Source organism: Cetorhinus maximus, chromosome 13, assembly GCF_964194155.1.
Source record: "Cetorhinus maximus chromosome 13, sCetMax3.hap1.1, whole genome shotgun sequence".
In the NCBI taxonomy this organism is placed as follows: Eukaryota; Metazoa; Chordata; class Chondrichthyes; order Lamniformes; family Cetorhinidae; genus Cetorhinus; species Cetorhinus maximus.
Genome location: NC_135891.1, coordinates 1,941,777 through 1,956,199, shown reverse-complemented (window position 1 = coordinate 1,956,199; position 14,423 = coordinate 1,941,777). Strand labels below are relative to the sequence as shown.

The window sequence follows — 14,423 nt, the reverse complement described above, 5'->3', positions numbered from 1 at the left end:
GGAACTTCTGGAACACTGGGGATAGGTAGGTGGGAGGCAAAGATCTGGAATACTGCATCCTGTGAATAAACCTGCTATCAGGAAAAGGATCTGTGTCTAGATTCATACTTCACCATCTGGTTTGGGATCCATTTAACATGTGGCACATTATTACCCATCTCATTTTGGATCAGGGTTTATACCCTGGGGCAAAAGGAGACACTGTCCTCCCTGATAGGCCGAGGCGCTGAGGTGTATTAGAACACCCTCCTTTCACCTCTGGGCCTCTCGTTCAATTCTTGCCAATTCAGATAGGTCAAAAGATTCCTTTCCTCTGGCTGTGAAGTATTTAATTAACATATTTTCCTGTAGCTGGAACAATATTATAGTTTTTTTGAACAGTAGGCAAAAACTCATTCGATAGTCTTATTGAGAATGCCATCAAGATGGTGTGAACGAGGAATAATATCAACCTGCCCATAATAGGCACTAACCCGAGGTCAGATTTCAACACACGTGTAGCTGTGTATCCCCACTGAACCGTGGTGTGGATAACTTTGGAATAATAGTCGCCGGAAATATGCTGATGAAACCCTAATTTCAGTTGAAGCTGCTGTTGCACCTTTCGAGTGCATCGCCCATTTCAGGCTTTAATCAGTTTTCCAGGCAGTGTTTTGGAAAAATATGTTTTAATTAATCTACCCATTGACCTCCATTCATTTCAAACCAAGTTCAAGCTCAAAGAGGGGATCCCACCAGCAGAGGCTAAAACATGCAATTTACGTAGAATCCAAAAAAGGATATTCTATGCAAATATAGCGGTGGGATTAGATCACAACCTTTACACCGGTTTTCCAGTGATGGAGGGTTCCTAGCTGCCCAGAGGGAGATTAACAGACACGAAATTGTATTTAACCAGAATTTCTTTGAAATGTGACATGCAGTTTAAGTAAGTGGGGGCGATGGTGACACAGTGGTAATGTCACCAGAGACCCAGGCTAATGCTCTGGGGGAATAAAAACTGAGAATGCTGGAAAATCTCAGCAAGTCTGGCAGCATGTGTAGTGAGAGAAACAGGGCTAATGTTTCGAGTCTGTCATGATTCTTCTTCAGAGCTAGAGAGAAGTAGAAATGAGGGCCATGGGTACAAATCACACCTTGGCAGCCGGTGAAATCTAAATTCGATGAATAAAAAAAATTGAAAAAGTGATTATATTTTTAAAAAATAAACAATTCTGGAATTGAAAACAATTCTCAGTAACGGTGACCATGAAACTACCATCGATTGTCATTAAAAACCCATCTGGTTCACTAATGTCCTTTAGGGAGGGAAATCTGCTGTCCTTACCTGGTCTGGACTACGTGTGACTCCAGACCCACAGCAATGTGGTTGACCCTTAAGTGCCCTCCGAAATGGCCTAGCAAGTTACTCAGCTGTGGTAATCAGGGATGGGGCAACAAATGTTGGCCTTGCTAGTGACGCCCATGTCCCATGAAAGAATAAAGAAGAGACTGAAAACTCCGCTGTATAACACACAAAAAAAAATCACTTCCAGCAGCCGTTTTGTTTATGAAATGAATACAGAAAATGCTGGAAATACTCAGCAGGTTAAGCAACCTTCTTACAGCATTTTTAGATATTACGATTTCAGAAACAAAGCATAAGGGTATCGCCGGAACACATTTATCACACTGAACATAACTGCTGCACACTGTCAGATGCTGTAAACTTAACCCACAATGGAAAACAACTGGGCAAAAGCATTAGCCAATGTCCTTTTGTTTTTAAAGTGCATGAATCTTTTATAACTGATTGGAGCAGCTTTTAACAGCCCCATGAGGCAGTTGACCCAATTTTTTTTCATTCTTGCTTCCCGTCAATGTGATTAGCTTTCCCACTTCCCAAAGTGACTCATGTCACAGTGTGTTAGAATATTGTCCTTTAACCCGCGTGACCTTTTTGGTGTTAAAGGGAACCCAATCAAGACAGAGAGGATGAAGGTCGCTTCTCTCTGATGGAGACAGAAAACTACATGTTGATCCAGCGGATAGCAAAACAATCGAGCTTAATTAACGCCAACTTAGCAAATTCATTCATGAAGATACAACTGGTAAAATGGATGTGATAGCATTGGTGCAGCTGTGGGTGCTAGTTGTGAGGTTCTGGTGGGTGTCAGTTGTTGAGATAATGCAGGACCATTACAGTCTTAGAACTGAGAATAAACTCTGAAGGACATCAATTATTAATGATAAATTGTCCATTCCTAAAATTAATAATTCACATCTTGGCTACACCTTATTCAGGAAACCAATGCAGGCCACTGGCTTAGCTGAGCAGTTGGGGGAGAATTTGTTCTGGTCTACTAGATGGTCATTCACAAGAGTAATAAAGATAAGGGCTATTTGGCTCATCTTAGTTCATCCATGCAGAACAGCCCTTCAGCTCCTCGCCCCAAGTGTGGTGTTTAATGTTCCTTGAATAATTGCATGATCTTTGCCTCTATGTGAGTACATTCTGAGTATTGATCACTCTTTGTGTGACTAGGTGCCTTCTGACATCAGTTCTAAATTTGCCTTTCACAATGTTGCACTTTCCTATAGTCACCATTTTAGTTAGCAATCATTTTCCAGGCACACACTTTAAACACCATTACCGGAATATCTAATCAGCACCTCGCAGTTGCCTCTTTTTAAGGCTAGACCCACCCAGCCCCACAACTCAGAGTTTTGACATCAGAATTAATCCTAAGGTGCTTCGCACAATGGCTTGTGTGTTATGGTGACTAAACTCCGACAGAGTATTCAAGGCGTTCCCTACATCCCACTTCAAGGTTACGTCATTGTCTGTAAAGCGCTGAGGTCATGAAAGGAGCTATATAAATGCAAGGCAATCTTTCCTTTTTTGTTGGCTGACTATAGTACTATTCAGTTTGATCGCATCTTTCTCTAACAAACCCTACCGTACAGCTCATGGGACTGCGTAGAATTTACAGCACAGAAAAGGTCCTTCCATCTAGCTGATCTATTCTCAATATTCTATTCACTTTCTTTGATTTGTGCTCCACAATGGTTGGATATTTTGAATATTCAGGTGACCCAGATTCTCAAGTCTCTTTTAATTCCATCCTTCAGTTTTTCAGCATAATTTGTGAAGTACTTGTGTTTTCTTTGTTTTCCCCTCTAATGTGTAGTGCTTTACACCATCTGCATTCAACTTCACCGGCCCCTGCTCTGCCCACTTGTGTATTTTGCCTCAACTGCTTTTGTATTTCTCAATTTTCCAGGCCATGGCCACTGATTGGCTCTCACGCCTAATTTGACCTTTAGGGTGAAGTGAAGCAGGGTGGGCAAATCTTCCAAAAGTAATTCTGTAATATTTCTCCTTAAAAATAATCAACAAAACCAGCCTCGCGTTACATGCAAACCTAACAAGTTATATTCTGTAGACCGCATCCCCATACTGCCAACAGGGGTATTTAATATATTTAACAAGAGGAGGATATTTAATTCTTTATGCAAATATTTAAAGCACAAACGAAGTACAAAGTATTTGTATTTTAAGTGATGTCCAGTTCCACTGTGTTTCGGCAATGCTAAGGAACACATGGGAAAGTTCATGAACTATACACTGAAGATACTCAGTTGGATAGGAGACATTGTTGGACATTGAAGCCTCAAGAAAAATGAAGCAACAAAGTCACGAGAGATTTACACAGCTCTTCCCACCCAGGTTCTGGAAACTTAACTCCTCAAAGTCACTGGATCTTATTTTTATATCGTCAACAAATGTTTTCTTAAAAAGAAATATTTGCTGGTTTAGAAGGCTCAGATTTGAGAATGAATCATTCCTATTTCAGCTGCCCAGTATCCGCATCATGCACTTCCAGTTACCCGTATAGAACAACTCGTCTCAGACTAAAACTGTCGCCCTCTCTGTTCCAAGAGAGCTGCAGGAGGGCAGTTTACACCTGCTTTATATCTGGGTCATACCCGTTCTGAAGCGGCACAGTTCTAACTCATGAGTTACAACATGCATTTTGCATTTACATTGTGCGTAATAAGTGAGATAGCTTCTCACTTACAGTCATTACCAATTATATCTAAATGACAGGAATGTTCCTATTTGGCAATTAATATTCAGCTTGATTTTTCCAGGAGCTGTGCAATCTTTGCCTAGATTATCTGACCTTTTGGTACGATTTTGCAATGACTCATGGGGATTAAGGTGAGAGACATCGATAGTTTTTAAAGCTCACTCCTGAAATTTAGCTACATTTGCAAGCATTTGGAATCCAATCTTTTAAGATTTTTGTTTTAGAGTTTTTTTAAAATTCTTAATTTAATGATCGTTAAAACTTGCTCTATTGTCACTGGATCAGAATCCCGGAACTCCCTCCCTAACAGCGCTGTGGGTGTACCTACACCACATGGATTGCAGTGGTTCAGGAAGGCAGCTCACCACCACCTTCTCAAAGGATGGACAATAAATAACTTTCTAGTGGCACTCACCAGCTGGCCAGATAGCCTGGATGCAGGAAATTGCCTGCTATCATCCTGCTTGAGGGGAAGAAGATCAAGTTTCTTTCGATGCTAACACACAGCAACTGTTTACAGACCTCACGATGTGACCAAATTAACAATAATTGCAGAAATGTCCTAATCTCTTTAAAGTTCAGAGGGGATCTGGGAACTGACCGCAATTCTATGTTGTTGCTGGACTGCCTCTTCCAAATCATAGAACCATTCAGCACAGAAGGAGGCCATTCACCCATCATGCCTGTGATGGCTCTTTGAAAGAATTCTTCAATTAGTCCCACTGTCCTACACTTGCATCATAGCCAAATCCCCTATGTCCTCTTATCAAGTTTATATGCAATCTCCTTTTAAAAGTCGCTTTTGAATCTGGTTCCACCACTAACCTCTTAAGCAGCACATTCCAGATCATATAAACTCATCAGGTTAAAAAAAAAGACATCTAATTTCTTTACCAGATATTTTACCAATTTTCTTAAATCTGTGTCCTTTGAGTACCGAATCACCTGCAAATGGAAAGTTTCTCCTTATTCACTCTATCAAAACACTTTATAATTTTGAACACCTCTATTAAATCTCCCCTTAACCTTCTCTGCTCTAAGGAGAACAGTCCCAGCTTCTCCAGTCTCCCCACATTGACTGAAGTCTCTCACCCCTGGCCCCATTCTAGTAAATCTCCTCTGTACCCTCTCCGAAGTCTTGACATCCTTCTTAAATTGCAGTGCCCACAACTGAACACAGTAGAGGCTTAGCCAATGATTTATAAGGGTGCATGATAACCTCCTTGCTTTTGTAACTGTTATGTATAAAGTCCAGCATCCTGTAAGACTTTTCTAACATCCTGATCAAATTGTCCTGCTACCTTCAAAGATTTGTGTATATACACCCCCAGGTCTCTCTGTCCCCCGGTCTCATTATCAACATCAAACTTGGTATTTCTGCAACAAAAGTTTGCCTTGCATTAACACCAAGAGGATAATGTAACTGTGGCATAAATCATATATCTGCAAAGTGCTTGATTTCATTACAATCGAAAATGAGGAAAATCTATGTTGCTTGTCAGAGATAATGTAGACACGTGTTTTGGCTGGAATTATTAACCGAGTAAAACAAAGCCTTGAACTGGCTTGATGCAATATGTGCCTGGGTAGAACAATCTCTCCATGTTGTTTAACTGCAGTCAGATAATAAATGTTTTTTCTCAGTGATCACAGCATCACTCTAATTTTTTCCCATCTAAACTTTGCCCCTTGCCTCTCTTTTCCTCCACTGATGGTGATGGCTCTTTCTGTGCTCCAGTTCCTAAAGTTCAAGGCTAATTGTGAGGTATAATCCCATGGATACTGGAAGCCCTTTGAGACCTTGCAATCATTCTTCATATGAAAATCTTGTACAGAGATTATTGGTGAGCTTATCAACTAGGAGGTATTAAAATGAAGACTTTTCTCATCTTCTCCTAAGGTGCTTTTCTAACATGGATCAAGGCCAACAAGACAAGAGGTCATGGGGCAATAGTCCCTCTTTATTCCAGGATATTTGAAGCTGATTTTAGTAGTTTCTCAACCTGCCTGGCTACATCCTAACTAACCAGATCTCACTATTGGGGTTTACAGCCCAATATGATCAAGGAGCATTGCTGGAAAACTCTCAATGAGAAAACTTTGCGGTGAATCAGCTACAATGATGAGCAAAACATAAATCATGTCCAAACCTCATTAGGACAACATAACCAAACATTGATTACCCAACATGCTCATCACTTACCTGCAAAAGCACCAGATAAAAATGTAACAAAGGTCTGGTGTTGGCTTCACTGCACCTCTCTCATTAAAGCTATGGAAATCGAGTGAGGTTCGGTTGTTGAATTGTCACAAGCTGCAAATACTTAAACGGTGTAACACCTACCACTAGCTATATATAACTGCTAAAAATAACACAACATCCTCTTGAAAGAAAGACTGCTTGCAACACACCTTCTGCCCTATACCTGGTCTACATAAACACTTAGCTTTCTTCAAAAAACTTCACAAAGCTTTACCCTTTCATTCCAATTTTACAATTGCAGGTTATTTCTTTAAATGCTTACCATTAGCTTAAAAGTACTTCCCTATGATAAAAGAACAACAGTGTCCTGATATTTACTGTGTAGGACTTCAAGGGTCAACCCTAATTCTGAGTTTTATTGCCTGTGGCCAACCATGACATCTGTTGATGTCAAAGAATGTGAAAATTAAAAGGAAAATGGTGACCAGTTTCAGTGACAGGGATAATTGGAGTTCAAAGCGGCATGGTTAGGTCATGGATTCATTCCTTGATCCTCCAGAGGCGCAGTTCTCAAACTCAGCTGTGTTCCAAGGAAGAGACAGCAAGGCGTATTCCATTACCTTTTCCACAGGAAAATCAAATTGATGGAGCATTATCTGGAGTTACTCCTAGTTTCTACTTTCAAAGAGAGATTGATGAGGGGACTGGAAGTGGGCTATAGTGACCTATCTTACCCTACCTGCCAAGAATGGGGAACAAGGCATCCAAAAATCCAAGAAAATGAAAGGTAGAAGCTTTGTACAACCTCAGTTTGACAAACTCAGTTTGACAGCACTGAGTACAATTTTGAGTTTCAGCAATCCAATGGGTGATAAGGTTCATATTTTGACAGTTTTCAAACATGACCCATATAAATAAATGGAACAGTTAGACTATTGTATTCAAAGTTTCACAATAAACCATGTTAACCTATTTTTTAACTTATAAATGTCTTATTAATCTACATCTATTAGTTGTGGCTCAGTGGGTAGCAATTTCACCCCTGAGTCAGAAGGTTGTGGGTTCAAGTCCCACTCCGTCAGAGTTGAGTACATGACCTCAGTTGACATTTCAGTGTGGTACTAAGAGAATCAGTTTTCTTTGAGAGACCGATCTTTCAAATGAACAATAAATTGAGGCCCTGCCCCCACTTTTGGCTGGAATTTTAAAAATATGTTCACAGGGTTTGAGCATCACTGGCTAGGCCAAAATTTATTGCCCATCTCTAGTTGCCCTTGAGAAGGTGGTGGTGAGCTGCCTTCTTGAGCCGCTGCAGTCCATGTGGTGTAGGTACGCCCACAGCGCTGTTAGGGAGGGGGTTCCAGGATTTTGACCCAGCGACAGTGAAGGAACGGCCGATATATTTCCAAGTCAGGGTGGTGAGTGACTTGGAGGGGAACTTCCAGGTGGTGGTATTCCCATCTATCTGCTGCCCTTGTCCTTCTAGATGGTAGCGGTCGTGGGTTTGGAAGGTGCTGCCTTAGGAACCTTGGTGAATTCCTGCAGTGCATCTTGTAGATGGTACACACTGCTGCTACTGTGCGTCAGTGGTGGAGGGAGTGAATGTTTGTGGATGTGGTGCCAATCAAGCGGGCTGCTTTGTCCTGGGCAGTGTAAAGCTTCCTGAGAGTTGTGGGAGCTGCACTCATCCAGGCAAATGGGGATCACACTCCTGATTTGTGTCTTGTAGATGGTGGACAGGTTTTGGGGAGATAGGTCCTTTTGTGCTATGTCAACAAGAGAAGGGGAGTTTTCCCTGCGATCCCGGAGCCAATATTTATCTGTAAACCAGGCTCACTGAAACAGATTATCAGGTCATTACTGCACTGCTGTTTGTGGGAGTTTGATACGGGCTGTTGCATTTCTTACATTATGATAGTGACTTAACTTCATTGGCTGTAAAGCACTTTGGGACACCCTGAGGATGTGAGAGGTGCTATATAAATACAAGTTCACTCTTTCTATGGTTTGAGTTTCCTCTTGTTTAAACCTTTTATTGATGGACTGACAAATGTTTCCTAAAGAAACAGAACGATCAGAATAAGAATCCTCCCATGTGACTTGTTGTAGCCAATGTTCTCACCTTCAATTGCAACTAACTAAAGAATGACTAATCCTAAATTAGAACTTGGTGTCACACACAAATTGCCGAACTGTTATATGTGTTTCTGGTTTTGATAGATGGTTCTGCAAGTTGTGTGCAGCTGACGGTCCAGCAGGTCTGTCGAAGCTAAGACTAACACTATTGTGGCTTTTCTTACTACATAATGATGTAACTGTGGACGATTATAACTCTAAAAGAACAACTGAAGTTCAGAGAGCAGACCCCATGGAATTCAATTCAATCAATGAGCATGTAGCCATCATCGGACAGCCTGGAGCCACTCGTGAAGGCTCCTTCAACAGCACCGTCCAAACCCGCGACCTTTACCACCTAGAAGGTCAAGGGCAGAAGATGCACGGGAACACCACCACCTACAACTTCTCTTCCAAGCTACTCACCATCCTGACTTGGAAATATATCGCCGTTCCTTCACTGTCGCTGGGTCAAAATCCTGGAACTCCCTCCCTAACAGCACTGTGGGTGTACCTACACCACATGGACTGCAGCGGCTCAAGGAGGCAGCTCACCACCACCTTCTCAAGGGCAATTAGGGATGGGCAATAAATGCTGGGCCCAGCCAGAGATGCCTATTTCCCAAGAACAAATAAAAAGAACTCCCTTTAGAGGAGATGCCAATAAAATAAGTCAACAGGTAGGAGGGGAAAAGCACTTTTGTGGCTGTACAATTAGATTAGGTTTTCCTCTGTTTGCTGCACTTTGTAGCAACATAAACTGAGCAGCTCGGAGCATTAAATAGTGAGTCCTGCCTGACAGAACTTATATCATTTTGCACCTCAGTATTTTGTCCAACTCAGAATGAAAGTATGCTAATTACGCCCTGCTGAAATCAAAATCCAGACCCAGAACTCAAGCAGTTGAGCTACTTGGCCTTTGGGTGAAGCTTCCCCTTGTGTGGCAAAAACTGTAAATGTGTTTAAAAGGACTGAGTTCTTGATTTTACTGTACCTTGCGACAAAGAGAGTCTTTGCCTAGTGAAGTCGAAGCAAACAAGGCAAGTCTCAAACATTCATCCTCAGGCTTCCTGTGAGTTGAGTGTATTAATTATAGTTCTGATAAACTGTAGCTTTAAGAATAATCCTGTGTTGTAAGATCACATGATCTGTGTGCACCAATGAGTTAGCAGCACAGGGAGCCTCTAGGAGAGAGTTCTTCTTTAGTTATGAAGTTTGATGCACACATGTAGCTGCTGCTGCTGTGCTATAAATAAAGTTCATTGTTTCCACCAAGAAAAGTTGCCTGGAAAATCAACTCTATGACAAACTGGCGATGAGAATAAATAACACCCTCGCCCAGCACTTGTGAGTATCTAAGATAATCAAAAAGAAAGGAAGGTATACTCAACCGAGATGCTACATTTTGGCAGAATTGATCCCTTTGGACCAGCCACAGACGACTGGTCTCAATATATAGAACATCTTGCTTACTACCTTCCAGCCAACAAAAACACGGGGGAGGAAAAGAGGAGAGTGATTCTCCTGAGTATTTGCGGGAGCAAAACCTACAGTTTGATTCAAAGTTTGACGCTCCCAGTGGCCCCAGATTCAAAGGCCTTCAGTGAATTAGGAGACCTCATTGAGGGACATTTCCAACCCAAGCCCTCAGTCACAAAGCAAGGGTTCAGCTTTAATTGACAGAATCGAGCCCCAGGGGAGACCAATGCTACCTACATGGCAAAATTAAAACAACGAACAGAATATTGTGATTTCGGTGAACCCCGAATGAAATGCTCAGGGATGGTTTGGTCTGTGATGTGCAGGAGGACACTATTCAGGGAAGATTGCTGGCTGAAGTGGATCTTGATTTTAAGAAAGAGTTAGAAATAGCGCTTGTGATGGAAAGCCCTGTAAGGGATGCACCAGTGATTCAAGGTGTGCAAAATGGTTCCGTTTTCCTAGCTGGGCGGGAATGGTCAGCTGAAAGTGGCATAAAAATTTAGAGGAAACAGCTTAGCAGCAAATTCAAAAACTAATTTTTATCAATGTGGAAACAATCGTACTCCTAACGATTGGCACAGGAGTGGGCACGTATTGAAACATTGCAAAGGGGTATTAAAACAGGCTTCCGGCCAACAAACAAGCCCAATGGAGTAGACAGACTGGAAGGGCCAGAAACAAGCAATTCTGACATTTATCCATTATTCAACATGAAAGTTGGGAAGACGGAGCCAATTATTGTCACAGTGCAAGGGAATGGTAAACCCTTAAAAATGGAAGTAGACACTGGTGCTTCTACCACTGTCACAGGAGAACACACTTTCAGATATTTAAATAAAGGTGATCAACAATTACATTTGGAACAGACGTCTGTCAAGTTGAAAACGTACACAGGCGAAGAAATCCAGGTTTTTTTTCCTTTATTTAATCATGGGATGCAGGCATCACTGCCCAGGCCAGCGTTTATTACCCATCCCTAGTTACCCTAGTTCAGAGGGCATTTAAGAGTCAACCACATTGTTGTGGGTCTGGAGTCACATGTAGACCAGACCAGGTAAGGACAGCAGGTTTCCTTCCCTAAAGGGACATTAGTGACCCAGATGGGCTTTTACAACAATTGACAATGGTTTCATGATCATTATACTTTTAATTCCAGATATTTATTGAATTCAAATTCCACCATCTGCCAGGGCAGGATTTGAACCCGGGTCCCCAGAGCATTACCCTGGGTCTCTGCATTACTAGTCCAGTGACAATACCACTACATCATCACCTCAAAAGGTATCATCAGAGTACTTGTTGATTATAGACACCTAACAGCACAACTCCCAGTGATGGCGTTAGAAGGTAGAGGACCAAACTTTTAGGTCGAAATTGGTTGAGGGAGATTAACCTTGATTGGCCAGTGAGATTTCGAAAGGGAGCTGGAAGAGTTCCTGAGTTGGAAAAGGAACAAGACAAGGTATTTCAGAAAGAGCCTGGAGAGTCCAAGGACCTCAACTGGGTGAAAAAGGAGTGTGTAGCAACCTCAGCAACCTGAGGAAATGAAGACCATCATAAACAACGACATGGGAGAACAGCAGAAGAAACTAAAGGAGACTCTGCTGAACGACAGAATTCAAGATGAAGTGAGTGAGTTTCGCAAAGAAAAGGAAAACCTGTTGAAAGACCTTCACATGTGACAAGGATCCCTCAGGTCAAAGTTTGTACAACTGGAAAATTACAAAGAGAAACAGGAAGAATTTAATGTCTCTCTGAACAAACTGAAGAACCAGTTGGCAGAGAAGATACAGCAATGTTCAAGGTTCCAGGAGGAAGCCGACAGATACAAGAAGGAGGCAGAAGAGCTGAAGAATCAGCTAAATGAAGCTAAAGAGGCTTCGAAAGGAAAAGTCGTAGAACTTTCCAAGGTTTGAGTGGATAATGAAATCATGGGGAGCTCAACTACTGAACTAAGATAAGTTGAGATTTCACCTGAGAGAAATCTGGCCAACAGTGAAGTAAAAAAAAAGGCCAAGACTAAACGCTGTGGTAGAAAGAAGAGAACATGTAGGAAGAGGATGTAGAATTACTGATGAGGCACCGTCTTCGGACCAGACTAAGCCTGATATTTCCTAATTTGGAGGGGAAGGTGGAGAAAAGTCAAGGGAACCAAAAAGTGACTCATGATTTGCATAGTTGTGAGCAACAATTTACTGTTGGAGAAGCAGTATATGTCAGGAATTTCGGTGGAGGACCGAAGTGGTTACCAGGTAAAGTAAGCTCTGTGACCAGACCATTGTTGTACCATGTGGAAGGGGAGGGCCAGATCACCTGTAAGCATGTGGATCATTTAAGAAGAAGGGAGAAACCCCCAACAAAATGATGTTCCACCTGTAACCATTGCTGAACCAGTGATTCACAAGTTACTCAACCAAGGACAGACATGCTCGATGTCTCTGTCGGAGTGGAAGACACTGAACTGCCTGTGTCTAATGAGGCATCTGATGTTAATGTGGTTCCAGAGAATGTGTTTCCTGCAAAAGACTCTGAAGTTGTGGAGCTGCGACATTCCACACGGATCAGGAAACCACCTGAAAGACTGAACTTGTAATTTCATGACCTGTGTAAATATTGTAATGTCATGAGATAAATATCCTTATAAATAGAAAATGAACAGAAAAGTTGAAGGGGGAGGAATGTAGTAATTATAGTTCTAATAAACATAGGACTGTAGCTTTAAGAATAATCCTGTGTTGTAAGATCACATGATCTGTGTAAACCAATGAGTTTGCAGTGCGGGGAACCTGTAGGAGAGAATTCATTTTTAGTGATAGAGTTTGATGCACACATGTAGCTGCTGCTGCTGTCTAGTAAATAAAGTTCAATGTTTCCACCAAGAAAAGTTGCCAGGAAAATCAACTCTATAACACTGAGCTTGTGGCCCCACTCTCAGGAGTGAAAGAGTTAATTTTCTTATCTAGACCAAGCAGAATAAATTCCAGTAAAAAAACAGAGTTAAGGTTTCCTGCTTTCTTACCATAGATCCTATTTTTACTCAATGCTCTGACAGCTCTTTCCTTGACATTGTGGGGTTTCCTGGTGTTTTATCTCTGATGTTCACAGTGTTTGCTGCCAGGATGGGGCCTTTTAGAGAGAGGGGATTGAACCTGCTGTATAACAGCAAAGTTTTTGCGATTTGAAAGCCACGGGTGGGGGGTCTTTTGTTAGGCTCCTCAAGTCCACAGAAGAGAAACGGGAACCGGTATAGAAAATGTAAAGGGTTTGATGATGGCTGGGTCCCTTTAATTTGCAGAGCCAATGGAGAGCGCAGAAAAATCATGTCAACTTTTGGCTGGCTTGAATTGAATGGTATTTTCTCTACCATTTTTGAATAATCTTTCTACCTTGATGCAAACGATGGAGAACATCTGATTCAATTGGAGAGTTTACCTCTTTAAGATGATCTAAGCCTGAAATCAGGTGGATGCCCCCATGCTTGAAAAATGTGTTAACTCAAGGGATTGGGTGGCCTGATGCACTGTTTCATTCACCTTCTCGGAGTTGGGTTGAACTACAAGCTTAGGTATTATGTAAATTCAAATTCTTCCTTTCTCCTTTTTAAACAGTGATCTCCACAGATACACCCGCATTAAGGTCAGCCCTTTATTTTCGTCTGTGATAGAAATTGTACAGATAGTTCTAAATAGGAGGAGCTCAGGAAGAGTCTGTAACACTTTGACATGTCAGTAATCAAACACTCATAAGCCCATCATCATAGTAGACAGCTTAACCAGCACGCCAGTCTCCTTGCAACATCTCAGGATCCCAACAGGAAGTTCAAATCGCATTTCGGGCTCAAAGGTTCCAGTTGCCTTGCCAGGTGTTCCACTCAAAGCCCACAGCTTCTGAATCCCCCAGTAACAGTGCTGTTTTATGCAGCACATGCAGTAAAATAGACCGCACTATTCAATTTGTTTAATCAATTCTTGATTTTGTACATCACTGGCAGTAATCTAAAGATTAAAAGGACGAGTTTGGATCCCTGAATAGTCATTGCTGTGCACCCATGAAATAAAGTAATAAAAAACCTGACAATTTATAATTTTAAATCCATTTACTGTCCAATTAAATCCATTAATAACGAGCATGCAAAGATGTAAATGATTGAAGCAAATTTGCATTTTTTAATAACAGTAAGTGGTTGCAAAAATCTGGAATGGATCAGAGCTGTTTTGGCAGACAATCACTTCTGCCATTAAAATGTAAATGCAATTTGCTGATAAATAACATTACAGAAGATTGAAAGGGAGAGAAAATTAAGCTTGAAATGCATTATTTGAAAAGCGCACCAGTTGAATTGGCTGTGCGAATATTTCATATCAAGCCCTGAATGGTTTTGGTGTAATTTTCGAATTTTACAATGCTAATGCTCTGGGCACGTGGATTCAAGCCTCACTGCAGCAGCTGGTGGAAATTAAATTCAATTAATAAATCGGGAATTGAAAGCTAGTCTCAGTAACGGTGACCATGAAGCTATCATCGATTGTTGTAAAAACCCATCTGGTTCA

At 41.5% G+C, this 14,423-nt stretch overlaps 1 protein-coding gene across 10 annotated transcripts in view; it reads right to left on the bottom strand.

Moving 5' to 3' along the window:
• The window catches only part of tox2 (TOX high mobility group box family member 2), a 225,498-nt gene that overhangs the window by 144,337 nt on the left and 66,738 nt on the right, over positions 1 to 14,423 (bottom strand). The window lies entirely within an intron of this gene.